Raw genomic sequence first — 27,560 nt, 5'->3', positions numbered from 1 at the left:
AATAGGGCTTTGTATTATAAAGAATGCATTACTTCGGCATTTGGAACAGAAAATGATGATGAGCCCAGACTTCTCTCTCCACAGAACTGGAGAACACATCTGATGCCCAGAGGGTTACCTTCCGACAACCTTGTGTACCTGTCTGATGACCGCAGCATAACTTCCAGTTAACTTGGAAAATGCACTTGGGTGATTAACACTAATGATAGACTGACAGATGTAAAGTATTTAAAAGAACAAACCAAAACTATGTATTCATTAACTTGGCTTATAAACATACCATCCACATACTGGAAAAGCTAATAATCACTCTCTAATTGCGCTAATTATATAATGACAATGTTGTAAATTTTTCTTTATATAATGTCAGATTTCTCTGACTCATCATTAGTCAGGTTTTGGACTTCTGCTACTGTGTACTCATGTATATACTGGTACATGGTAAACTGTTTGAACAATTTATTTTTTATTTTTTTGGTGTTCTAAATTTCTTTTTTTCCATTTTTTTATTGTTGTTCAATTACAGTTGTCTGCATTTTCTCCCCACCACTCACCCCCAGCCCAGCCAAACCCACCTCCCTCCCTTGCTTCCACCCTCCCCCTTGGTTTTGTCCATGTGTCCTTTCTAGTAGTTCCTGAAAACCCTTCTCCTCTCTGTCCCCTTCTCCCTCCCCTCTGGCTATTGTTAGATTGTTTTTAATTTCAATGACTCTGATTATATTGTTTTTGCTTTTTTCTTTTGTTGATTATGTGCCAGTTAAAGGTGAGATCATATGGTATTTGTCCCTCACTGCCTGGCTTATTTCACTTAGCATAATGCTCTCCAGTTCCATCCATGCTGTCACAAAGGGTAGGAGGGCCTTCTTTCTCTCTGCTGCATAGAATTCCATTGTGTAAATGTACCATCATTTTTTTATCCATTGTGTAAAGAAAGAAAGTACTCAAAATACTCTAATTCCACATGAACAACAATATCCTGTCTCATCTGCTGGATCCTGGGGTCCTCGTGTGGCCGGGCGGCTCCTGCGCTGTCCCCTTGAGCAAGGCCCATTTCAACCCAGCCACTCACACCCAGTGCCATCCTCACTGGGAAGGACGGAGAGTCTTTGCTCAGTGTTGAAAGAACGCTGGACGGGGAGACACTGCGGGAACCAGGCTGTGTGGTTTTAAAGTTCTGGAGTGACTTCCATGTTTAGGAGTTTTAAGGCCACCTGTATTTTACTTGCAGTGCTGACATCAACTCCAACCGCAGGGCCCTCTGCCCACGGAGAGATGCGCAGGCGCCTTGGTGAGAGGCAGTGTCTCCTTTTGGCACTGGAGTTGACAGTAAAGTAGGAAAGCTCTCCCAGACACTAGTTCTGGACGCCCTTTCTCCCTCATGGCCGCGGGCGGTGTGTCCACGCTCAGGGCCATGACAATGCTCTCACCATCTTTTATCTTGACGCACCTCAGCTCTGGCTGCTCCCACTGGTCACTGTTCTGGCGCTTTGTGGGCAGGGAGGCCGACAGGGATGCGTGTGTCGCCAGTCTGTGCAGAGGACTCGCTGCTGCACTGCTCCCCTGGGCTGTGGATGGGGATCAGCACCACGTGTCTACTGTTCTTTGCGACAGTTTTGATTGGCAGCTGATGCTGACCAAGAGGGATGTGCTGCACGATGGTGACCGTCTGCAGCAGGCTTCTTTGTACCACCTGGAAGACGGGGCTTATTGCAGGAATAGGCTCCACTTTCACTTTCACCTCCCCGCTATCCCCGTTGTCCTGCAGCTCTGACTTTGAGGGGGGGAAGCATTGCCACCTGCATGACCATGGACTGCCCAGTGACTCTGGTGACAGACACGGCTGGGATCTGGTGGACGACAGGCACCATTTGCACGAAGCACTGCTGGGAGGTCGAGGTGGTCACAGGGGTGGAGACAGTTTTGGGTGGGCAGCTGCTGCTGCCCCGCCATTAACACTGGCTGACTAGACAGCGGGGAGCCTGATGCTGTCTGGGAAGACCGTGCTGCCTGGATGACTGCCAGTTTGGGCTTCGCGACCCTGGGCTCGGGCTCCAGAGGGGCTGGAGAGCCTTTCCGGGACAGGCTCCCGGAGGTCTGGGCTACTGGAGTGAACAGACAGCACTCCCAGGCCGGGACACTTCTGGAGGAGAGCGGGCCCGGGGCGGGGGTGGGGGGGGGGTCCTGAAGCAGGGCAGCCCCGAGACCGCGGCTTCCCAAAAACCTGCTCCACCCGCTTGCTCTCCCACGTGGGGTCTACCTTCCAGAAGGAGCCTTAGACTGGCTCTTCCTGGGAACGTGGCACTTTGATATAGCAACGATTGATTCGGAGAGGTGTGGCGAACTGAATTCTGCCAGCCCTGGTCCGCAGTCCTGTAGTAGGGATACTTTTTAGTGATGTGCGTAGAATTCCATTTAGGGTGAGCTGTTTATCAGGAGCCATTGTCATTGCTTGTATGAATAATTGTGCATAGAAGTATGAGTGATCTTTTGAGTTGTCTCCACCTGAAGCTTCCTTTTCATTTTCTGGCTGCAAGATGTCAGCCATTAAATTGAGGTCAGTATCGCACAGCCCATTGTACCCTGAACATCCTGCTCCCCGGGGCACAGATGGACAGGAGTTTGCAGCACTGATGGTCCCCGTAGGGGAGGGGAGGGGCCTGAGGAGGTGGGCCACGGAGTCTGGAATGCTGATGGTCAGGGGCCAGAAGTGGGCCTGCATGGTTTCCCTAGAAATGCGGCCCCTCCAGTGGCTCCCTCTTCCTGCCGGAGATGGACGGGGCAGTGAACGTGATCTTGATGATGGTGCTCGAGAACCTGAACGTGTACACACGCGCCGCAGCTCAGCGGGGGTGCCCGCACCTCAGGAACACGCCGAGGCAGCGCAGGTAGAAGTTGCAGGGGCATCTGGCCCTGACTGTGCAGAAGGGTTGGGAGCCTCTGCAACAGGGCCCCCGCCGCTGGGGCGATGGGAAGGTTGGGGGGGGGGGGTTGCTGAAGATCTCCAGGTGGCGCCTCCAGATGAAGCTCCAGACGATGCTCATGTCCACTGAGCCCTGCGATGAGTTGCAGCTGATGGTCACCGAATGCTAGTTCATCAGGTACTTGAACTCACAGCCCTAGAGACATGCACCACCGCCCAGGCGCCTGGCCGGAACTCGCTGCAGTTTCGCCTCCGCCTCACAGGGTAGGCTCGCCCGCTCCAGGGAGCACGGGGACTTTGCCACCGCCACCACCTACCTCCAAGGGCTCTCCCTTCCCGGAGCTGAGACCCAATGAGGCTTCGCGCGGCTAGTGACTAACGGGAGCAAGGGGAGGGACACTCGCCAGGAATGAACTAGTAATTCACATAACAAGATTGATGAATCTTAAATTTATTTTGCTGAGTCAAAGAAGACAAACCAAAAAGGCTAGAAATATGATCTCGTTTATTACAGACTCTGGAAAAGGTAAAACTGTAGGGATGAAAACAGATTCGTGGTTGACAGGGCTTTTTGGAAGGGAGAGCACGATGGAACTAATATGGTACTGTAGTGGCACATACATGATGCCATGCATTTGTCAAAATCCATAAAACTTAACAGCACAAAGGGTTCACTTTAATGTATGCAGATTAAACAAAACTAATCAGGAGGTTGGACAGTCCTAGGATTTAATGCAGACTACGATGAAAGAATTTAAATGTATTAAAAATGTATGCCATAACCTCTCTGAAAAGGATGGGGGGAAATGGAGCTGACCTAAATAACTTTGGGAAATGGTGCTTTGATTGAAAACAAAAGAACTGTGCATAAAGTTGTTTCCCATAGGAGTTCATAAAGTTTAACAATTCTGGAATAGCAGTACATTTATTTGGGGGTTAAGCAAATAAAATGAAAGGTAGCCGCACTACTAAAAAGTAAGATTTTAAAAGATCAAATTATCTGATAATGGGCAAGAACTCAGGTTTCATTCACTAAAGAAAAAGTGATAATCTGCTATTTGCCCCTGCATTTATGTAACCTAATTTCTGACTAAGGTGGCAGTAAAGAATATGAATGGGTTTTGATCAGAAATTACATGTGACAGTTTCAAGCTATAAATCAGGTGTGTGTGTAAAATATTCACAGAAGCAAACTCAATTTTTCTTTTTTTAAAGATCATATTTATTTATTTTTAGAGAAAGGAAATGAGAGAAACATCAACGTGTGGTTGCCTCTCCCACACCCTGCACTGGGGACCTGGCCCAAAACCCAGGCATGTGCCCTGACTCAGAATTGAACCAGTGACCCTCCCGTTTTCAGGTGGGTGTTCAGTCTACTAAGCCACATCAGTCAGGGCTCAACTTTTTCATTAAAAAATGTGAGACCATTTCATTTGTAAATGTTTTACATTTTCTTTATCACAAATATGGACTATAAAGAAAAATGTTATAATTTTTTCACTTAGTCCCATTCTGACTCCTTCAAATCTCCTTCAGTTCACCTCAGCGTGCTTTATAAATATCATCACTTTCTGAATGTACCATGTGTGGAAAAGTTCGAAAACTCCTCATCTAAAGTTTTGTTTCTGTGTTGGATCTGCAGGATTTGTCTCCAATAGTCAGTCCCATCCAGTAACTTGACATTTTTCATACATGGATATCATCAAATGTCTATTAAACAATTTATGAGAGCCATTCCCACTCCCCCTAAATCAATGCACTTCCTTTCCTGGTATTAAAGGACCAGAGCAGCAAAGTAGCTCTCTGAACACTGTCAGTGAATATGAACTAGGACTAGGAGAGTGAGAAGTCTGATGGATTTTTCTACCCCACCACAGACAACACTCCTTTTGCATCTAGAGTATTAGTGACCTTCAGACTCAGTATTTCTCCCCTGGACTCTGCTCCAGTCTACATAGCTATTTCCTTGGCTAGGAGACATTTTGTCTCCTATACGATGTATGTTTTAAAATCAGTGTCCTTAGGTACCACCTACAAGTACTGTGGTTTTGGAAGCTAATTAAACCTCATAACATGATCAGCTCTTCCATGTTAACAGCTTAAGAGTCTTTAACATAACCAACTTCATTTGATTCAGTAGATACATTCCACAAAATACATTTTTGAAAAGAGTTTTTGAAATCTAATTATACTTTATGGACATTTAGAGAATTCTGAGGATGAGTCATTTCATACAGAAAAAGAAAAGAGATGCTCTGGCTGGTGTGGCTCAGTGGATTGTGTGCCAGCCTGCAGACCTGTGGACCGAAAGGTTGCCAGTTCAATTCCCAGTCAGGGCACAGGCCTGGTTGCAGGCTGGGTGCCCAGTTTGGGGCATGCAAGAGGCAACTGATCAATGTTTCTCTCAAGATCCATGTTCTCTCCCTCCTTTCCTGTCTCTCTAAATATAAATAAATAAAATCTTGAAAAAGAAAAGAGCCTTTCAGTAAAAGAAACCAATTACCTATTATTTATTTATTTTATAAATCTAAATTTGCTTCAAGTGAGGAAGTACATCTATATAATATTAGGTAATTTATTATAATTTATTCCTTTAATGTATTCTTTGAATACATTTTTATTCAATTTGAATCAGTCATGTGATTGATTTCATAAATCAATTAAAATTGACAAAGATAAAGAATAAAAATCCAAGACTTCTGTTTAGAGCATTTAATACAGCCATAGCAATGTAAGAAAACCCATAAACAGTATGGTGAACTCTCACCCTTTCTAGACCTGAAGCATACATGGTTTGCCAACACGTACTGTAAATAGTTGCTCTTTTTCTCAACAGTAGATTGCCACAAGGCAGTTTCTTCTACCACATTGTGTTATTTAAAATTATCTGCTTTTTTGGCTGCTGTTCAAGGGAGTTATTTGCCTATAAATCCTCTTTATCTTATGCTGTGGTTGAACCAAATCTTGGCACAATTTCAGTGGGGAGCCCTGTAGACTATTCAAAAGGGTAATACTACTAAGCACCCACTGTGAAAAATAGGATCCCCTCACATGAAAGGCAGCCACACTATAAAAAAGATCATTTAACTAGTCTAAAAGACAGAGTCTCAAAGTATACAATGCTCATTGTGTACTTGATTCCTCCTGATCTTTAAAATGAGCTTAACTTAGTGAACTGTGTCCATAAGTAGCTGTCATTTAGTGTTAGTCTGGGTTTTACATTTCTTTGAGCTCAGCTTCTGTAATTGTACTGTGGAGATATCCTCTAGTTTGTTAGAAGGTGTGATGTATAAGAGATATCAGGGCACATCCCACTTAAAGAAAAAGAGTGATGATAGGTGTTGGAGACAACATATACTTTTTCCCAAATCAGAGAGTGACTCCTTCAAACTGGTGAAAGATGAGATGTCTGTGGATAGTAGATCAACAAAGACCCAGAGAGATCCAAGATGGCACAGGAGTGAGTGGAAGCTACACTAACTTCCTCCCGGGACCAATCTGGAACTGTAACTAAATTGTGGAGAAATCATCAGAATAAACAAATGAAACATAGTAAGAGAGAAGCTTTATAACCATGTACAGACAGAGAAAACAGTTTCACCACAACATGACTGGTATGGAGTGCAGAGGAGATGTGAGAGGGCTGGCTGGGCTCCAATGGGTGACAGCTGAAGTCCGGGAGGAATATTTCAATGGCTGGGAGTATGCCCCTGAGAAATGTGGGGTCTAAACCCCATGGTGGGCTCCCCAGCCTACATCACCAGAGCCCAGAAAGTACCCAGATAACATCCAACTGCGAAAAGCAGTTTCTCTCTGACAGGGACACACAGCTGGAGATGCAGAGAGTATTTTAAAGGGCCAACACATAAATTTTCATTTTCAGCCACTTACGCTGGGCTCCCACAAAGGATGAGCAGAGAGGACTGAAGATGCTTGAGGAGAGACTGGGGCTGGTGGCTTTGGGGAAAGAATTGAGAGAGCAGCCACCAGGATCCTGGTTCAGAGTCATGCCTCATACTGTAGCAGCCATCTTGCCCAGGCAGACCATGCCCCTCCAAGTGACAGCAGCCTGAGGAGAAGTAGTAGCCCCATCTGCAGGAATTACTCTGCTTCATCCTATGGTGTTTAAGCCTGACAGCTGATTACTGAGTAATTAGATAAACAACAGAAAGAGTGAGCCACAGATGGTAGATACCTGGTAGCCTCAGACAGGCTGCCTAAGGCCAGACTGGGACACCACCTGACATCACCAGAAGCAGATCCAGAAAGAAACAACAGTGGTAAATACTAGACTCTACCAAAATGAAATCTACCATAGTCTTCTCCATGATTTGCAATATTTTCTCACCTGCGTAGTTTTTTAACATTCATTTCTTGTCCTTCAAGATTGTGCATATTAAATCACTAGATTTTATATTATAATTTATTTCAAATATGGTCTTTTGAACTTCCCTTCTTTTACCCCATATCATCTTCCTCTTTCCTCTTATTTCCATTTTAAATGTTGTCTTCATTCTTGCTACAACTTGTTTCCATTCTGCACTCTTACTGCTTCTTCCCCCTCCAGCCTCTCAAAACCAATTTTCTTGTAATTGGTCATCTCACATTCTTTTTCCACCTCTTAAAATACCTACATTCTCTCTCCACCTTTATCAATCTTTTCTCCTTGCTGTGGATAGAGTCATTGTTGCATTTCTTCAAATTTATCTCTGGATCTTCACTATTTTGATATTTCAAATCTCAAATTTTATCATTCCCCTCTCCCACTGCATTCTGCCTTGCTCCTGCCCTTTCTTTTTTTACTCTAAAATTTTAATTTTCCCCTGTCTTAGACTGGTCTTCATTTCTCAATCTTAGTATTCCTTCTCCCTTTATCATCCCCAAATTACTTCCCCTTCTTCTAGATATCTCTGAAGCTTTTCTTCCTTTCTTTTCCCTCTCTTATTCCCATCACACCTATATTAATCTTAATTCATTTGTTGTTGATAGTGCTGTGGTGGATATTTTCTCCAATTTGATTCCTAGTTTTTTATTTATTTACTTTTTTCCTTTTTATTTTTCTTTCCCACTTAATTCTTTTTTCAATTTCTCTTTAAACCTAATACCATATGCTTCCCTTCTCTTGCTCTATTCTGCCTTTACTGTTCTTTTTTTTACTTATGATGTAAATTTTATTTTCTCCCTTTGCCTTGCCCTGATTCCTTACACTTATTATTGCTCCTCCCTCTACTGTCTCAAACTCAATTTTCTTTCAGGTAGTCATCTGATATTCATATCTCCTTTCTTATAATAGCCTTATTCTATTTACACCCTTATTAATGCTGGCTCACTTCCAGTTCATAGTGTGATTTCGGTGGAGGCTACTTTTGTGGGTATGGATTTGTTTCCTGAGCTGTGTGGTTTTCTTCTGGCAGCACGTTTACAACAGCATACAAGACATAATGGAGAGAGTAACTCTCAGTCAATCAGCCAGAAGCAAGGACCCAACAAAGAATGACCCAACAACAATCAAAACCTGATTAAAACCAGACAGCCAACATAAATGGCATAAAGGTCATCCCAAAACCATCAAATTCAGATCAAGGAGACTGCACTACTGAATTCCACAGGTTCCCTACCATAGAAGTTCAAGCCACGAAGACAGGAAGTCAAAGCAGATCAATCGAAGAGGCAGAATCATACAGGAAGACTCCCCTAAAAAGGGGTCACAAAGGAAGGACCCCCAATGAAAAGGGCAGGAAGAGTCCACAGAAAGAGTGCTAAATGAAATAAAGGAGAGTAAACTATCAGACACTGAGTTAAAATTAATGGTTATAAGGAGGCTCAATGAGCTCAGTGAGAACTACAAATAAGTACAGGGAAGCTACACAGAAATTACTGTGAACTACATCAGCATGAAAAAGGGTGTAAAAACTATCAGTAAGAGCCAGGAGAGGATGAAAAACACAGTTTCTGAATTAAAGAACAAAGTAGAAGGAATTAAAAGCTGGCTAGAGGAAGAAGAGGGCCAAATTAGTGAGCTGGAGGACAAGGTAGAAAAAATATTCCCAGACAGAGCAACAAAATGAAAAAAGACTCAAAAAGAATGAAGAGGACTTAAGGGAGCCACAGGACAACATGAAATGTAATAATGGCCATATCATAGGAATACAAGAATGAGAAGAAGAGAAGCAAGACATAGAAAACCTGTTTGAAAAAGTAATGACAGAAAACTTCCCTAACCTGACAAGAAAAAAAGTCACACAAGTCCAGGAAGCACAGAGGGTCCCAATCAAGATGAATCCAAAGTTGCTCACTCCAAGACACGACATAAGAAAAATGCTAAAGTATAAGACAAAGAGAGATTATTAGAGGGAGAAACAGCTAGAAATATACAAGGGAGCCCAGAGTCAGCAGAAACACTACAAGCCAGAAGGGAAGGGCAAGAAATGTTCCAAGTAATGAAAAGCAAAGGCCTGCAACCAAGACTACTCTACCTAGCAAGACTCATTTCAAATGGTAGACAAAATATGGAGCTTTGCAGACAAAAAAAGGGAGGGAGAGCTAAAATAACACATCTCCACTAAACCAGAATTGAAGAGATGCTAAGGGGACTGCTTATAAAGATGAAGAAGAAGAGAGAGAGAGGAACATAAGAACAAAAGGAAAATGGCAATGAATACTGTATTTTTTGGACTATAAGACACACTCCCCCCCCAAATTTGGGAGAAAAATGGGGGTGAGTCTTATAATTTGAATGTAGTTTACCTGGCTTACTGTGGGGGGGATGGCAGGGGAGCAGGGTCACAGGTTATTAAATATTTTACAACATTTTTTGCTTCAAGTTTTTTTCTATTTTCCTCCTCTAAAACCTAGGTTCATCTTACGGTCTGGTGCCTCTTATAGTTCTAAAAGTATGTAAGTACCTATCAATAATAACCTTAAGTGAAAATGGATTAAACACTCCAATAAAAAGATATAGAGTAGTCAAATGGATAAGAAAACATGACCCACATGTATGCTCTCTACTAGTGACCCACCGAAGAACTAAAGATCTACACAGGCTGAAAGCGAAGGGATGAAAAAAATACTCCAAGCAAACAGACCTGAAAAAAAGGGAGGTAGCAATGCTTATATCAGATAAAATAGATTCCAAATCAAAAACCATAGAAAGAGACAAAAGAGGAGACTATATAATACTTAAGGGAACAATTCACCAAGAAAATATAACCCTTGTAAACATATATGCACCCAACATAGGAGCACCAAAATATATAAGGAAAATCTTGGAGGATGTCAAGAAAGCTATAGACAGCAACACACTCATAGTAGGGGATTTAAGTCCCCTATGGTATACAGTGGATAAATATTCCAAGCCAGAATCAACAAGTATATCGTGGCATTGACTGACACTCTAAATAAAATAGACTTAATTGATATATATATAGAACATTTCACCCCAAAGAAGCAAAAATACACATTCTTTTCAAATGCACATGGAACATTTTCAAAGATAGACCACATGGTAGGTCACAAAACAAGCATCAACATACTCAAGAAAATTGAAATCATATCAACATCTTCTCAGACCACAATCGCTTGAAACTAAAACCAACCTAATGAAAAAAATTCAAAAACATTCAAATTCATGGAGTCTGAATAACATGCTATTAAATAATGAATGGGTTAACAATGAGATCATGAAACATATCAAAAAGATTCTGAAAACAAATGAAAATGAACACACAACAACCTAAAACCTATGGGACACAGCAAAGCAGTTCTGAGAGGGAAATTCATAATATACAGGCTCACCTAAAAAGATAGAAACATTTTAAGTAAACAACCTAACCTTACATGTACACAAGCTAGAAGAACAACAACAAACAAAGCCCAGAGTGAGTAGAAGGTAGGAAATAATCAAGATCACAGCGGAATTAAATGACACAGAGACTAAAAGAGTAATTCAAAGAATCAATAAAGCCAGGAGTTGGTTCTTTGAAAAAATAAAGAAAATAGACAAGCCTTTACCTAGGCTCATCAAGAAACAAAGAGAAAATACATAAATAAATAAAATCAGAAACCAAAGAGGAGAAATTAGAACCAATACCATAAAAATACAAAGGATTGTAAGAAATTACTATGAACACTGTATATGAAGAAATTTGACAACTAGGGTGAAATGGACAAATTTCTAGAAACATATAACCTTCCAAAACTGAATCAAGAAAGCCTGAAGAGACCAGTAATAATTAGTGAAATTAAAGCAGTAATCAAAAAACTCCTGGTACAAAAAAGCCCTGGACTGGATGGCTTCCCAGGTGAACTTTACCATATAGGGAGGAACTAATTCCTGTCCTTCTCAAACTACTACAAAAATTCAAGAAGAGGGAAGACTCCCAAACTCTTTTTATGAGGCCAGTATTATCCTAATTCCAAAACTAGGTAAAGACACAACAAAGAAAGAAAACTTCAGGCCAATACCACTAATGAACATAGATACTAAAATCCTCAACAAAATATTGGAACACCAGATCCAGCAGTACTTAAAGAAGATCATACACCACAATCTAGTGGGATTCATCCCAAGGATGCAAGAATGGTGTAATATTCACAAATCAATAAACATAACACACCACATTGACAAAATGAAAGACAAAATCACATGATCATATCAATAGATGCTGATAAAGCATTTGATAAGGTACAGCACCCATTTATGATAAAAGCAAAGTGGGAATAGAGGGAGCATACCTCAACATAATAAAGACCATATACGAGAAACCTATTGCCAGCATCATACTTAATGGGAGAAAACTAAAATCTTTCCCCCTAAGATCAGGAACAAAACAAGGATGTCCACTTTCACCACTTTTATTCAACATAGTATTGGAAGTTCTGGCCACAGTGATCAAACAAAAAAAAGAAGTAAAAGGCATTCAAACTGGAAATGAGGAAGTAAAACTCTCATTTGCAGATGACATGATAGTGTACATAGAAAACCCTATAGGTTCCAACAAAAAAAAACTACTTGATCTTATAAGTGAATTTGACAATATAGCAGGATACAAATTCAGTATTCAAAAACCAAAGGCATTTTTGTACACCAACAACAAAATATCAGAAACAGAAATTAGGAAAAAAAATCCCATTTACGATAGCAACAAGAAAAGTAAAGTGCCTAGGAATAAATTTAACCAAGAAGACAAAAAAAAAAAACCCCTGTACTTAGAAAACTACAGAACACTGCAGAAAGAAATTAAGGAAGGTACAAACAAATGGAAACATATAGCATGTTCATGGACTGGAAGAATCAACATCATTAAAATGTCCATATGACCCAAAGAAACCTATAGATTCAACACAAATCTTATTAAAATACCAGTGACATATTTCACAGATTTAAAACATATATTTCAAAAATTTACATGGAACCAAAAATGACCCCAAGTAGCCACAAAAGTCTTGAGAAAGAAGAACAAAATAGGAAGGATTACAATACTGGATATCAAACTATATTACAAGGCCACTGTATACTCTGGTTTCTCTTCAGATTGTATAAATCTTTCACCTTTTACAAGGCCACTGTGACAAAACAGTCTGGTACTTGTATAAGAACAAACACATAGATGAATGGAACAGAATAGAGAACACAGAAATAAACCCATGTCTCTATGGTCCATTAATATTTGATAAACAGGGAAGAAGCATAAAATGAAGTAAAAATATCCTCTTCAACAAATGATGCTGGGAGATCTGGAACAGTAAATGCAAAAATAAATAAGTAAATAAATAAATAAATAAATAAATAAAAATATACCACCTATTTACATCATACACCAGAATAAACTCAAAATGGATAAAAGACTTAAACATAAACCACAACACCATAAAAGTTGTAGAGCAAAACATAGGCAGTAAAATTTCAGACATCCCATGAAGCAATATTTTTACCAGTATATCCTCTAAGGCAAGGGAAATAAAGGAAATAATAAACAAATGGGACTACATCAAATTAAAAAGTTTCTGTATGGCTAAAGAAAACATCATCAAAATGAGAAGAAAACCAACTGTATGGGAAAACATTTGCCAATGATACCTGGGAGAAGGGTTTGATTTCCAAAATACATAAATATCTCATGTGACTGAAAGCTGGGAAGACAAACAATCCAATTAAAAAATGAGCAAAGGACCTGAACAGGCACTTTCTCAAAGGGGACCTACAGAGGGCCCCAAAACTTACAAAAAGATGCTCAATGTCACTAGCCATCAGAGAGATGCAAATTAAAACCACGAGATAACACCTCACACCAGTCAAAATGGTCATCAAAGCAACAACAACAAAACAAAGCAACAAACAACAAGTGTTGGAGAGGATGTGGAGAAAAGGGAACCTTAGTGCACTACTGGTGAGAGTGCAGACTGGTGCAGCCACTGTGGAAAACAATATGGAATTTCCTCAAAAAACTTAAAATGGAACTGCCTTTTGACCTGGCAATTCTACTGCTGGGCTTATGCTCTAAGAAGCCTGAAACACCAATTCAAAAGAACCTATGTACCCTAAAGTTCATAGCAGTGTTATTTACAACAGCCAAGTGCTGGATACAGCCTAAGTGCCCATCAGTAAATGAGTGGATTAAAAAACTGTGGTACATTTACACAATGGAATTCTATGCAGCAGAGAGAAAGAAGGCCCTCCTACCCTTTGTGACAGCATGGATGGAACTGGAGAGGATTATACTAAGTGAAATAAGCCAGGCAGTGAAAGGCAAATACCATATGATCTCACCTGTAAGTGGAACCTAATCAACAAAACAAACAAGTGAGCAAAATACAGCCAGAGACATGGAAACAATGAACAAAGTGACAGAGGTTTGGGGGGAGGGGAATAATGGGGGAAAAAGGGGAAGGGTCAAGTCAAGGAAACATGTATAAAGGACCCATGGAGAAAGACAATGGTGGGGAGGATTGAATGTGGGAGGTGGGTGGTGGGTAGGGCAGGGGAGAGTAGTGGGGGAAAAATGGGGACAATTGTAATTGAACAACAATAAAAATAAATAAATAAAAAATAGAGTTAAAGAGCCAACAGGAAAAAGAAATGAAACATAATACAATAAAATAATGAAGATGGATAAAGGATCCACAAGCCAAGGAATGCAGAAGCCCTCTAGAAGATGAAACAGTCAAGGAAACAGATTTTCCCCTTGAGCACTGAGAAGGAACACCCAACATTTTAGCCCAGTGACACCCATTTCAGACTTCTGATCTCCAGAACTATAAAATAGTAAGTTTGTTTCAAGTGAAAAAAAGATGTGATACATTTATACAATTGGATACTACTCAGGCATAAAAAAATGAAATACTGCTTTTTGCAACAACTTGGATGAACCTTGAGAATGTAATAATGAGCAAAATAAGGCAGAAAAAGCTAAGAACCATATAATTCCATTCATACATGAAACTCATAGGCACTGACAACAGTACAGTGGTTACCAGAGGAAAAGGGGGGTGCTGGAGTAGTGAAGAGTACAGGGCATCAAGTGTATGGTGACAAAAGGAGATTTGACTTTGGGTGATGGGCGCACAATACAATACACAGATCAGGTATCATAGAATTGTATACTTAAAACATATATGATCTTATTAACAAAAGGCACCCCAATACATTTAATTTTTAAAAAGATGATAAAGTCTAAACTAGGAAAGTAGTAGGTATTTTTGTGGCTGCTGGTAAGGAAAGCATAGTCCACTATTTATTTTGTATCCTTAAATCTTGATTTCTAGGTATATCTTTTGATTATCTGGTCTACTTTGTATTACTATAAACAACTCTAGAAAGCTGCCGTATTTGTTGCTTCCTCTAAAGTACCATGGCAGAATGAAAGTCTGGTGGAGTCTGGACCATGGGGACAGATTAGTGGATACCTTTCAGAGACTTTTCATAATAACCCCTTTTTTGACCCATCCCCACTGCTAACAGTGCCTTGATATGGGATCCATGCAACCATGTTTATAATATTGAACCTAATGAACAAAACAAACAAATGAGCAAAATAGAACTAAAGACATGGAAACAAGGAATGGACTGACAGGGACCAGAGGAGAGAGGGTAAATGGGGATAAGTGAGAAAAGAAGAGGAACACCTTAGTTAAAGAACAAGTATAAATGACCTGTGGGCATGGACAACAGGGTGGTGATTGACTGTGGAAGCAGGAGTGGGCGGAGCAGGGGAGAGCAATGGGGGAAAATTGGGACAACTGTAACTGAACAACAACAACAAAAATACAAAAACAAAGAACAACAAAGACCCAGGCTGTGCTCCCTGTCAGTGCCCCAGGAAGCTGCATAGCCAGAAAGGAATGGCTGAATTGTTTATTTAGGAGAAAAGATGATAGGCTCCAAATTCCCAATCTTGTTCATGCAAAAACAGAGTTAGATGTGCCAGGGATTTATTGGGGAAATGCTTGTGAGTGATAAAGTGGAGAGGAAACAGGAGTAGGTGGACCACCATGCAGGACTGAACTGTGCAAGAAGAAAGGGATGGAAAGAATTGGGTAAGAAGAGGCTCAGACTGCAATGCAGCTCTGAGAAAGTCTCCAGCAGGCTGATGCAGATCCCCAAAGCAAACACTGTCCATTAGAAGAGACCCACAGTGGGCAGTGATGGCCTGGCTCAATATCTCCACTGTCACCCCATCAAAGGCCAAGAGCGGTCAAGAACAGCATGAAAGCAGCAGTCACTTACCTTCTCACCACAGGGTCTCTTGAAAGGAAATCTGAGCAGTATATCTTTTCAACCCTCACAATCATTATAAATTGTTAACTATGGCAAAATAAGTGAGAAGAGTGAGGAGAATTTCGAAGAGAAGAGTGAAGGGGGATTGACCTTATTATTTTCTTTTTTGCTTATTTATTGAAGTACAAATCACATAGAGTAAAATACAGCAAAGTATAATCTGATGAATTTTTACATATATATGCCTGTGTAACAACCACCCAGATGAAGACATGGAACATTTCTAGCACTGCAGAAGGCTCCCCCGTACTCCTCCCAGTCAACACCTTTGAAAGGATTCCTTATTTTGACCTATAACACACGAACAATTCTGCCTGTTGTTTGAACTTCATGTAAATGGCATCATACACCATGTATTGTTTTATGTGTAACTTTTTTCACTCAACATCATGTCTGTGAGATTCATCCATGTTGTTTATAGCAGTAGTTCGGTCTTTTTCATTGATATAATTATCCCATTTTATGTATTCCTTCTATTGTTGATAAATATTTGGGTAATTTCTAGTGAGACCATTATGAATAAACATTTCTATTGTAGTAAATGCATTAAGAGCACACTACTTTAACTGTATTCTATAAGTTTCAGTATATCATTCAATTAAAACTATTTTCCAATATTTTCTGTGATTTCTTCTTTAAACTATGGGTTACTTAAAGGCATCTTGCTTAATTTCCAAACATTTTCAAATAATATATTATTATTGATTTTGTTTATTTTCACTTTGATCAAAGAACATACTTTTTATACTTTTAGTGTTTTGAAACTTGATGAAGCTTGCTTTTACAACCTAGATTATGTTCTATGTTGATAAATGTCCATGTACATTTACTGTGAAAGTGTATATGTGTATTTGGGAGTTGGTGGGTACATTTCATATCTGTTATATATATGTACATGTGGAAAATTTGTTAATTGCACTATTCACATCTTTTATCCTTGCTGATGTTTTGCCTACTTAGAAAGGTCTGTGAAATCTCTAACTATAATGATAATTTGTTCATTTTTTTCTATTAATACTTTCAAATTTGTTTTATATATTTTCAAACTATGATATTAGATATAAACTTAAGATGTTTGTGTTTTCCTGTGAAATCAATCCTTTTGTCATGAACTATTCCTTCTCAAATGGTCTTCTTTTATTAATATATAATTTAGTCTTTTTTGATGATTGCAAGGTATATCTTCAGCTATTTATTTGTTTTTTTTCACTGTTTTTTAGTTGCCTTCTCCCCTGTGTGTCTGTTTCTGCCCTCACATGGCATTCTCTTCACTGTGTATTTGTGGCCAAACTTTCTTCTTTTTATAAGGACACTGGCTATTAGATTAGGTCTCATTCTCATTCAGTATGAATTCAACTTAATTACCTCTTCAAAGAATCTATGACCAAATAAAAATCACATTCACAGATATGAAATGTTAGGGCTGATACATATCTTTTTGGGAGATGCACTTCAATTCCTTATTTTTGCTTTATGTAAAGTTCCTTAGTAAACTCTCAGCTTCTTGAGAGCAGGAACTTTATCTTTACCTCTGAGAGTCTAACATAGCATCTGAATTATGTTTGGGTACTCAGTAAATGTGCATAGAAGGTAAATGAAGTGAATTAGAACAATGCTTGCATTGCTATAGATCAGCTTGGGAAAATGAAGGAGAAAAAATAGAGTACTATAAAAATATTTGTTTTGGGCTATGAATCCAATTCTGTATATAGTGTATCATGTAGCACACAAATTTTGGGTGTAGGCAGCAGAAGAATCCAACTCACAGTGTCTTAAAATAAAAAGGAAATTTATTGGTTCATGTACCTAAAAGTCTAGTGGTACAGGTGATTTTTCATGTGACTCATACGCTTAATGATAGAACCAAGAGAAATTGTAGAAGATTTCTTCTTTCAGGCATGACAGACCAACTGGTACTAAACTAGCCATAAACAACTAGAAAATTGAACAAAAAAATATCTTAAAGAAGAGTTTTTAGACATTGTAAATAGTCAGGACTGTAATACAAATGAGATGAAACAAATAAGGTGAAATTAATGACCAATCACCAGAAGGCAGAAGAGGGACTTTCCAGATTGTAGCGCAGAGAACCAAGCAGACCACAGTGGTACTGCTGAACTAGAGAGACAGAAATCTGAGTTTGGGAATACCAAGGTGAATGGAATTTGCAAGGCGGAATACTGAGGAAAATAAAACTGTGCATAACTAGAGCTCCAGGAATCTGAACTTTTGGCTGAATGCTGAGCTGTATGTGTGTAGTGCAGGAGAACTTCACGAGGCATTGCAAGGAGCTGTAAGCTGAAAAATCCCCAGAGCTCACTCAGAACTGGAAGATGTTTGATTGTCTAACTAGCTAGAATGGAGAGATAAAGTTGAAAAAATGAAGCATAGGATAGAGACAACAGAAATGCTGCAACTTAGAAATAATGCTAAAATAGCCTCCAGTTAAGGCTACTGTGAACCCTCCCTAACAAAACTCATAAATAAGCATCAGTGTGGTCAACAAATAACTTGCCTACTAGTCATGACAAAATTCAACACTCTTTTTAAAAAGCTTTTAACTCTTTTTAAAAGTTTTTTTTTTTAAATTTTAACTCTTTTTTAAAACTTTTAAAAAAGATTTAAACTCTCAACAACATAATAATCATAATATCCAGGTTCAACTGAAAATTACTAGATATGCAAAAAAGAATACTGTGATCCATATTCAATCATCTATTAAAGAATGTTCAGTTGTTTCTACAGCTTTCCCTGAATCGAGCAGAATCTTAGCAACATGTCGTTTCTTTCTTTCCCTGCACTCCCACCTGCCTTACTCCTACTATTTCATATATTGCATTCTTCTAAAATATTATTTCCAATGTGTTATTACTTTTGAATTTTTTTTAAAATGAACACATTTAAACTTAATAAGCTGTTTCACTGATTTCTTTATTTTGTGTCTTGTAGGTCACTGCTTCCACTTAAATACATTTTTCTTCTTCCTGGATATGATGTTTTGTAATGTGCCAACTTGATTGGGCTGAACTGAACTACATTTTCCAAAATTCCCTTTATTGTATGTTTCTAGTTAGGATGCTCACACATGCTGTTACTGATTGGCTGATGCATCGCATAGTCATGCAGCAATTGTTCTACCTTCCTGTGGATCATCCTTCCACTTCTATGACCCCTGAACCAGGTGTGCATGTTTAGCTCTGTAACACAGAGCCCAGCTTCTGCAGCTTGTCACCCTTGTCACCAATGTCAGAAGGAAGCAGAATGGGCACAGGTTTTAGTCTCTCCTCATGTGGTTCTAGATGATGTTTGTGGGTTCCATCTTGCTCATGATCTTTCCATGCTGACTGCCTACCCTGTGGACTTCAAGTTTCAATATCAAATGCAGGCAAATAGCTTTACAGAGACTGCTTAACTACATAGATCCCACAACTGTGTAAGTGGGTAAGCCAATTCCCTGTAACAAATTTCTCTTTGCATTGGGATATATAGGTATATACGTCCCTCTTTTGCTGGTTCTGCTCCTCTGCTTCCCCAACTGATACACTAGAATTCATTTATTAATTCATGAAAGGTGTTTTACTGCAGATCTTCTTACATTTCCAGATGTGATTTTTAAAATTTGAATCTGTCTGCTTTCCATATTTTAGGAGTGCCTCATAGTTCTTGGCCTTCAGTTGCTCCCCTTGTTTTCTAGAGCAGGTATAGATTTTCCAGTTTATTTTATTTGTTTTCTCTTAATTTCAGGCCTTGTGAGCCAAATCTGCTATCATGACCCTTATTCCTTTAGTTATTTTTTAAAATAAAGTATCTGTAACCCCTTTTTAAAAGGCTAAGAAAGTATCATCACTATAGCTAAGCCTCCTTAGTTCAATGAGTATGAATTTGTAACAGGTTTAAATACAGAAATTTTAAAGGAACAAATGTTGAGGATATAACTTTCTGCATGTGAAAATTTCTGATAGGTAGGTTGATATATTTTGATATTAGAAGTAAAAAATTACATATTCTCAAAAAGAGACATAAAAATTTCTACCTGCCTAGGAGGAAGGGGGTAAATATTCTGCTTAAATGACAAATAGCTTCCTTCCAAGGAGAAAAGTTCTTTAATCTGCTTTACCCTAATTTTTTCATGTCAAACTTACTTAAGTTTGATTTTAGAGAAAAGAAAACTACTGTCTATCACATTTTAAATTTTCAGGAGTTAAGCAGTCTTCTTGGGTCTTTCCCATGTATATCATAGGTATATTAATTTGTTTTCATCCTGCTAAAATCTTTTTCAAACTTCCAAATTAACAAAATATCTTCAATTATGTTAACAAAGGATTGCCACATATAAGATTTCCTAGATGAATCTAAATTAGCATATCAATTGTCATGTAAATGATGTTTCTGCAGTGCTGGAAAAATGAATTCTAGTATAACCTAATTCTTGAATGAAAAAGTTGAATAATCTTTTTGCTGTGTTGTCACTTAGTTGTTATGTTATTTATTTATACTCTTTTTTTACATTGGAACTAGTAACTATAATGTATTAGCCTCAGCCTCAGACACAGATGAACTCCAGCCAGGTATCATTAGGCCACTCTTAAACATCATGGGAAGTGAATTTGCCCAAAGCCGTAAGTCCTTAGATGTGCTGGACAAAATTGCAAAGAATGCTATATGTTAATGCAGCTTTTTAAGTCAACCCTTGTACATGAATGTGCTATATATTGTGTCAGATTTGGGTGTTTGGCTTTTGCTGAATATTCCTATGCATTTCTTATAACCTAAAAGAAATAATAATTTAAGAAGTTCTGAGGCAAGGAGCACGGCCCACGAAGAGGTTGGTTGGGAGGCTGTTGGGTCCTGGGATCTTCCTGGTCTCTAGGAGCAGTGGACTCTGAGCCGTGAGCTGCCATGAGCTCTTGGATTTGAACCTGGTGCCCACAAGTCCAGGGGCATTGTCCGCAGTGGCCAAGGTCATTGCCGCAGTGGCTGAGCGGGATTCCCCTGCCTCCTCCTTCTGAGCCAGCGGCAGCCCTTAGAGTCTCCCGGCTCCAGCTAAGGCGGGAGACTTCTGGGATGGCACCCGCAGCATGCAGGAGGAGAAGAAGGTAGCAGGGCTTGAACCCTAGTGGTCTCTGAGCAGGCCTGGCTCCGCAGAGGTTGCTCCCACGACCACGCTGGCCGCTGTGGATCAAACGGTGGCTATCTAGCAGACAAGTCCGAAAGAGCCCCTGAACAGGTAAGCCTGAATGAGAGTGGTGGTGGCAGAACAGTGGTCTTGGAGAGGTCCCCACCGTGCTGCCCCTGGGGAACTTCACTCTGGACTGGACCACTCAGCTCAGCACCAGAGATTGTACACAAGGACTAGGAGATGGTGTCTGACTTGAAGATGGCATCTGACGGGGAAAGTGATCAGCCTTTGTAGCCACATCCTTGGATGAGATGCAGTCTCTAGTGAGAGTGCACGTGCACAAGATCTCCACTGAGGACCTGAACAAGTATCCATCACTACTAGCTGGCATCTGGCTGCCCCAGGTCCACTTTGAGAAGCTGACCTTCAATAGCCTCATCTTCAACAAGCCCCTCAGCCACTGCCTCTGCAGTGTCAGATTGTCCAAGACTGTCTCTGGAAAACTGGAGACCTACAACAAGCTGGACAAGCTGGGCAAGGGTACTTATGCCATCATTTACCAAGGCAAAAGCATGTTTATAGACAGCCTTGTGGCACTTCAGGAGGTCAGACTGGAGCAGGAAGAGGGGGCACTCTGCACCACCACCCAGGAAGTGACTCTGCTCAAGGACCTTAGACATGACAACATAATCAGACTGTATTACATTATGTACAGGGAGAAGTCCTCACCCTAGTCTTTGAGTTCCTGGACAAGGACCTGAAGCAGTACCTGGATGACTGTGGGAACATCATCAACATACCCAATGTGAAACTGTTCCTGTTCTAGCTGCTCCATGGTCCGGTCTCCTGTCACTGACAGAAGGTGCTACACTGAGACCTCAAGCCCCAGAATGTGCTCATCAACGAGAACGGAGAGCTCAAGCTGGACGACTTTGGCCTGACTTGGCCTGATTCTAACAAAGATCCACTCCAGTGAATTGGTGTCTCTGTGATACTTGCACCCAGACATTTTGCTGGGGTCCACACACCACTCCAACCAGTGTGGGGTGTGGGCTGCGTTTTCTATGAGATGGCCACGGGCTGGCCCCCTCTTCCTGGGCCTCACCATGGAGGAACAGCTGTACTTCATCTTCCACATCTTGGGAACCACAACTGAAGAGACATGGAGGAGCATCCTGTCCTAGGAAGAGATCAAGATGCACAACTACCTCAAGTACCCATGCTGAGGCCCTTTGAAGCCATGCACCCGACCTGATAGTGATGGGGCTAATCTCACCAAGCTGCTGCAGTTTGAAGGTCAAAATTGGATTTCTGCGGAGAACGCTCACCCTGAAATACCCATTCTTCCTCAGCCTGGGGGAGCCGATTCACATACTTCTTACAGTACTTCCATATTTGCATTAAAGGAGATCTAGCTACAAAAAGAAACTAAACTTCGCTCATCACTGATGCCTGACTTGGGCAGGCCAGCTTTCCGTGTGGTGGACACTGCATTCTAAGCCACAGACCCAGGTCCCAGCAGGCAGCGGCTGGAGGGACTCCATGCCTCTCACAGGGCAGTCCCCAATTGCATCCTCCCTGCTTGCTGCTGGGGTACCTGCCTGATTCATGCTGCCTGCCCAGATGTTCCCCGCTGCCTGTCCTGACATCCTGTCTGGTGCTGGGTGCTAACAAAACTCTCATCTCTTTCTTAAAAAAAAAAAGTTAGGATCTAGCAAGCACATAACCCACTTTACGTGGCCACTAGATTCATCCAGTTCAGTTTGCAAATAATTGTTTGACCAGTTCCCTTCCACACCAACCATGGTCAAGTATGCCAAGTCTTCGATGTATTTCCCGGTTTTATGCTGTTGTGTCTCCCTCTCCCTACATATCCCTTTCTCCTTCCCTCCCTCTTTCCCCATATCTTTCTTTTTCATTAGTATATAAATATATCTATATAATCTATTTGTATCTATCTAATCTAGTTATTTATTTCAAAGAGTTTAATGCTTAAAATATATTAAACTTTATATGTCTGCTTCCTTTTATTTATTTTTTTATATGTACTAAATTCATCTAGTTGTTTTCTTGAAGCTTATGAAGATTTATTTCATAGCATGTTAGATTTCTGGAAAAGGATATAATATACAACTTCAAAATGAATTGTGGCGGGCTCCACCTGCAGAACCCCCCCCGCCTCATCCACCATGAATAAGAATAAGTCTACCAAGACACGATCTGCTTGGGGAGGAAAAGTAGCCTATCTCTCAAAGGACAAGGGCCAAGAGCCTTCTCCTCAGTGGGCTTTTATTGGGTTCGTTTGCACAATACAGATGAAGCTCATTAATCATTGTCAGACAGTAAGGATCAAAGAATAGATAACAAAGAACTCTGAGGGCTTATTTTGCATCAGGGTAAGATAGCTAAAGAGCAATAAAACTTTGAGGAAAAAACTCACTTCTTGCTTGGACCCTTATTTAATTGAGAGCATTCTAAACAAAGCAGGTTTCACAGGATTTTACATATTCTTTCTTAGGCCTGATTGCCCAGGAAACCCACCCTTTCCAGCACAGGGCTGCACTGCCCTCTATCATTGTTTCAGGCTTAAGGCATTGTCTCAGACTTAAGTCAGGCAGAGGAAGCAAGGCAGCCAAGAGATTAGGAGACTTCTTGCAGACAGAATGAAGACTCAGGCTTTGTCAAGGCTGAGGGGTGAGGGTCCATCACCCCTTTTTGCTGTAGCCCCCAAAGTCCTTCCTTGCGGGCCTCCCATGTGATCGTGCTTGTCTTTGATCATTCCCCCCTTGGGGGATCTTACTCGTCATTGGCTAACCGACCAAGCATTGGGGGCTAGCTATGGATGAAGTAAAAGGAGCAGAAGTGGCGCTCCTGCCAGGGAGATAAGCTTTTGTCTCCTTAGTGGCTTCTGGTCTGAAGGTCGCCCATTGCCCATTCAGCCTTAGCCATGGGGGTGTTACAGCTTCTGAAACCAGGCTGGGCAGTTCCCAACATCGAATAATCTTTATAATTTTAATGGAACACTTTTTATTTTATCTTATTCAGTTGAATATAGCCAAAGTAACATAAATACTTGTATATTTGGGCTTGTTTTATATTATTTTCTTATAACCATGAATAGGAGTTTGAAGCATAATACCAATTTGACCATGAAAATCCATTTAAAATCTTGATTTTTCTTTTTATTTATCTAATTTTCAGACAGAGATGGTCTATAGATTTTGCTGAGACACATTTTACTTTGAATAATTTATAATCAATGGGATTTTTCTGGTTGTGTTAGATGACTAACTGATCATATAATTATTATATGTCTGAGTGTTTTGTATTTCAAAATAAAATTTTAATGGGCACTAAATCACTTAGAATACATTTGATAATCATTGTAGATTAACTGTATGTGGAGACCTGAATTTTGTACTTTTGATAAATGTGCACTGATAAATACAATACCGAGAACTGCTGAGAGTCTCATTAAAATGAGAGAAAACATTATAATGAAAATTTTCCTACTCTGTTACATAAAGTAGTCTTTTTAATGCCTCCTAGATTGTGAGGTTTTTATTTTGTAAGTGCATAAATGGATTACAAACCAGCAATTTCTTAGTGAAAGTGCCTATGCAATATTTAAAGTAAATCAATCTGTACTTAATATTTGCATTTAAATGAAGTGTATGTTTTGTAGGGCAGTTTTTTTAATTTTTCAATCACAAAACTGTAAACTTCTTCAGTTGGTGGTTTTCCTCTTTACAACCTTTAGTTATTTCATGGTGAATGCATCACAAAGATACCCAGGGGAAATCAAAGACAGTGAAACCCAACTACAGAGCTCAACATCAAAGAGACAGAGGAAGAATAGCAATACAAGTACTTGCCTAAAAATGAAGTCTTTAAGGGATGCAGTCATAGTTTTTGGTATTAATTGGGATGAAAGTCAGGTGGCCAAAGGAGACATCTTTCTACAGTGGGAAACAGGGCAATTACCCTTTTACCTGACATTCTATTATGAGAGTTTTATTCCAGGAAGAGAGAGAGGAGGGGTCATACATGTCTTAAAGGTGTTATGGGAAAAGCGCATTACTTTTGATAAAGCAGAACTAAATTTTTAAAATTTTAATTGTTGTTCAAGTACAATTTTCTGCCTTTTACTCCCATCTCAGCCCAGCCCCCCAGCCCTCCTCACCTATCTCCCATTTCCACCCCCACCCCTTGTTTTTGTCCATGTGTCCTTTATACTTGTTCTTGTAAACCCTTCCCCTTCTCCCCTGAAATTCCCTCCCCTCTCCCCTCTGGTCACTGTCAGCCTGTTCTCTATTTCAGTGTCTTTGGTTCTATTTTTCTTGTTTCTTTGTTTTGTTGATTAGGTTCCTGTTAAAGGTGAGATCATATGGTATTTGTCTTTCACTGCCTGGCTTATTTTGCTTAATATAATGATCTCCAGCTCCACCCACACTGTTGCAAAGGGTAGGAGCTCCTTCTTTCTTTCTGCTGCATAGAATTCCATTGTGTAAATGTACCATAGTTTTTTGATCCATTCATTTACTGATGGGCATCTTGGTTGCTTCCAGCACCTAGCTATTGTAAATTGTGCTGCTATGAACATTGGGGTGCATAGGTTCTTTTGAATTGGTGTTTCAGGGTTCTTAGGATATAACCCTAGCAGTGGAATTTCTGGGTTAAAAGGCAGATTCATTTTTGTTTTCTGAGGAAATTCCATACTGTTTTCCATAGTGGCTGCACCAGTCTGCATTTCCACCAACAGTGCACCAGGGTTCCCTTTTCTCCACAACCTCTCCAACACTTGTTTGTTGCTTTGTTTATGATGGCCATTCTGACTGGTGTGAAGTGGTATCTCATTGTGGTTTTAATTTGCATCTCTGATAGCTAGCGATATTGAGCATCTTTTCATGTGTCTCTGGATACACTCTATGTCCTCCTTAGAGAAGTGTCTGTTCAAGTCCTTTGCCCATTTTTTAACTGGTTTGCTTATCTTCTTAGAGTGGAGTTGTGTAAGTTCTTTGTATATTTTGGAGATTAAACCCTTGTCTGAGGTATCATTGGCAAATATGTTTTCCCATACAGTTGGTTCTCTTTTTATTTTAATACTGTTTTCTTTAGCCATGCAGAAGCTTTTTATTTTGATGAGACCCCATTTGTTTATTCTTTCCTTTATGTCCCTTGCTCTAGGGGACATATCAATGAAAATGTTGCTGCATGAAATATCTGAGATTTTCCTGCCTATGTTCTCCTCTAAGACTTTAATGGTGTCACAGCTTATATTTAAATCTTTTATCCACCTTGAATTTATTTTTGTGTATGGTGTAAGTTGGTGCTCAAGTTTCATTTTTTTACACGTAGTTGTCCAGTTCTCCCAACACCATTTGTTGAAAAGGCTATTTTTACTCCATTTTATGTTGCTGCCCCCCTTATTGAATATTATTTGACCATAGAAACTTGGGTTTATTTCTGGACTTTCTATTCTGTTCCACTGGTCCATGTGCCTGTTTTTATGCCAGTACCAGGCTGTTTTGATTACAGTGGACTTGTAATACAGTTTGGTATCAGGTATTGTGATCCCTCCTACTTTGCTCTTTTTTCTCAAAATTGCAGCAGTTATTCGAGGTCATTTATGGTTCCATATAAATTTTTGAAGTGTTTGTTCTATGTTTGTGAAATATGCCATTGGTACTTTATTAGGTATTGCATTGAATCTATAAATTGCTTTGGGTAATATGGATATTTTGATGATGTTAATTCTTCCAGTCCATGAACACAGTATATGTTTCCATTTGTTTGTGTCTTTCTTAATTTCTTTCTTCAGTGTTGTGTAGTTTTCTGAATACAGGTCTTTTAGCTCCTTTTTATGTTTGTTCCTAGGTATTTTATTTTTCTTTTTGCTATATCAAATGAGATTTTTTTCTTGATCTCTGCTTGTGCTGTTTCATTGTTGGTTTACAAAAATGCCTTTCATTTCTAGATATTGACTTTGTATCTCACTGTTTTGCCAAATTCTTGTGTTAGGTCTAGCAGTTTTTTTGCCAAGTCTATAGGATTTTCTATGTACACTATCATGTCATCTGCAAACAGTGACAGTTTTGTTTTCTCCTTTCTGATTTGGATGCCTTTTATTTCCTTTTTTTGTCTGATTGCTGTGGCTAAAACTTCCAAAACTATATTGAATAGAAGTGATGAAAGTGGACAACCTTGTCTTGTTCCTGATCTTAGTGGAAAAGATTTTAGTTTTTGCCCATTGAGTGTGATGTTGGCTGTAGGTCTCTCATATATGACCTTTATTATGTTGAGGAATGCTCCCTTTATTCCCACTTTGTTGAGTGTTTTTTATCATAAATGGGTGCTGTACCTTATCAAATGCTTTTTCTGCATCTATTGATATGGTAATGTGATTTTTGTCTTTGCTTTTGTTTATGTCATGTATTACATTTATTGATTTGTGAATTTGTATCATTCTTGCATCCCTGGGATGAATCCCACTTGGTCATGGTGTATGATCTTTTTAATGTATTGTTGGATGTGGTTTGCTAACATTTTGTTGATGATTTTAGCATCTATGTTCATCAGCGATATTGGCTTGAAGTTTTCTTTGTTGTGTCTTTATCTGGTTTCAGGATTAGGATGACACTGGCTTCATAAAAAGAGTTTGGGAGTCTTCCATCATTTTGGATTTTTTGGTATAGCAGAACTAAATTTTAATCCCAATAGCACCTCTGAGTCACCCTGGAATCTCT

General features: G+C 39.7%; 2 pseudogenes; one reads left to right on the top strand and one right to left on the bottom strand.

Annotated features, from left to right (window-relative positions):
* Nucleotides 1–1,236: 1,236 nt before the first annotated feature.
* Nucleotides 1,237–20,661, bottom strand: LOC123831084 (annotated as a pseudogene).
* Nucleotides 20,662–20,773: 112 nt separating this feature from the next.
* On the top strand, nt 20,774–22,313 carry LOC123831083 (annotated as a pseudogene).
* The last annotated feature ends 5,247 nt before the right edge of the window (nt 22,314–27,560 follow it).

The sequence above is a fragment of the Phyllostomus hastatus genome, unplaced genomic scaffold, assembly GCF_019186645.2.
Source record: "Phyllostomus hastatus isolate PE091 unplaced genomic scaffold, TTU_PhHast_1.1 phas_scaffold_1674, whole genome shotgun sequence".
NCBI classification, from domain to species: domain Eukaryota; kingdom Metazoa; phylum Chordata; class Mammalia; order Chiroptera; family Phyllostomidae; genus Phyllostomus; species Phyllostomus hastatus.
The sequence above is the reverse complement of the archived record's forward strand: the minus strand, read 5'-3'. Positions and strand labels throughout refer to the sequence as shown.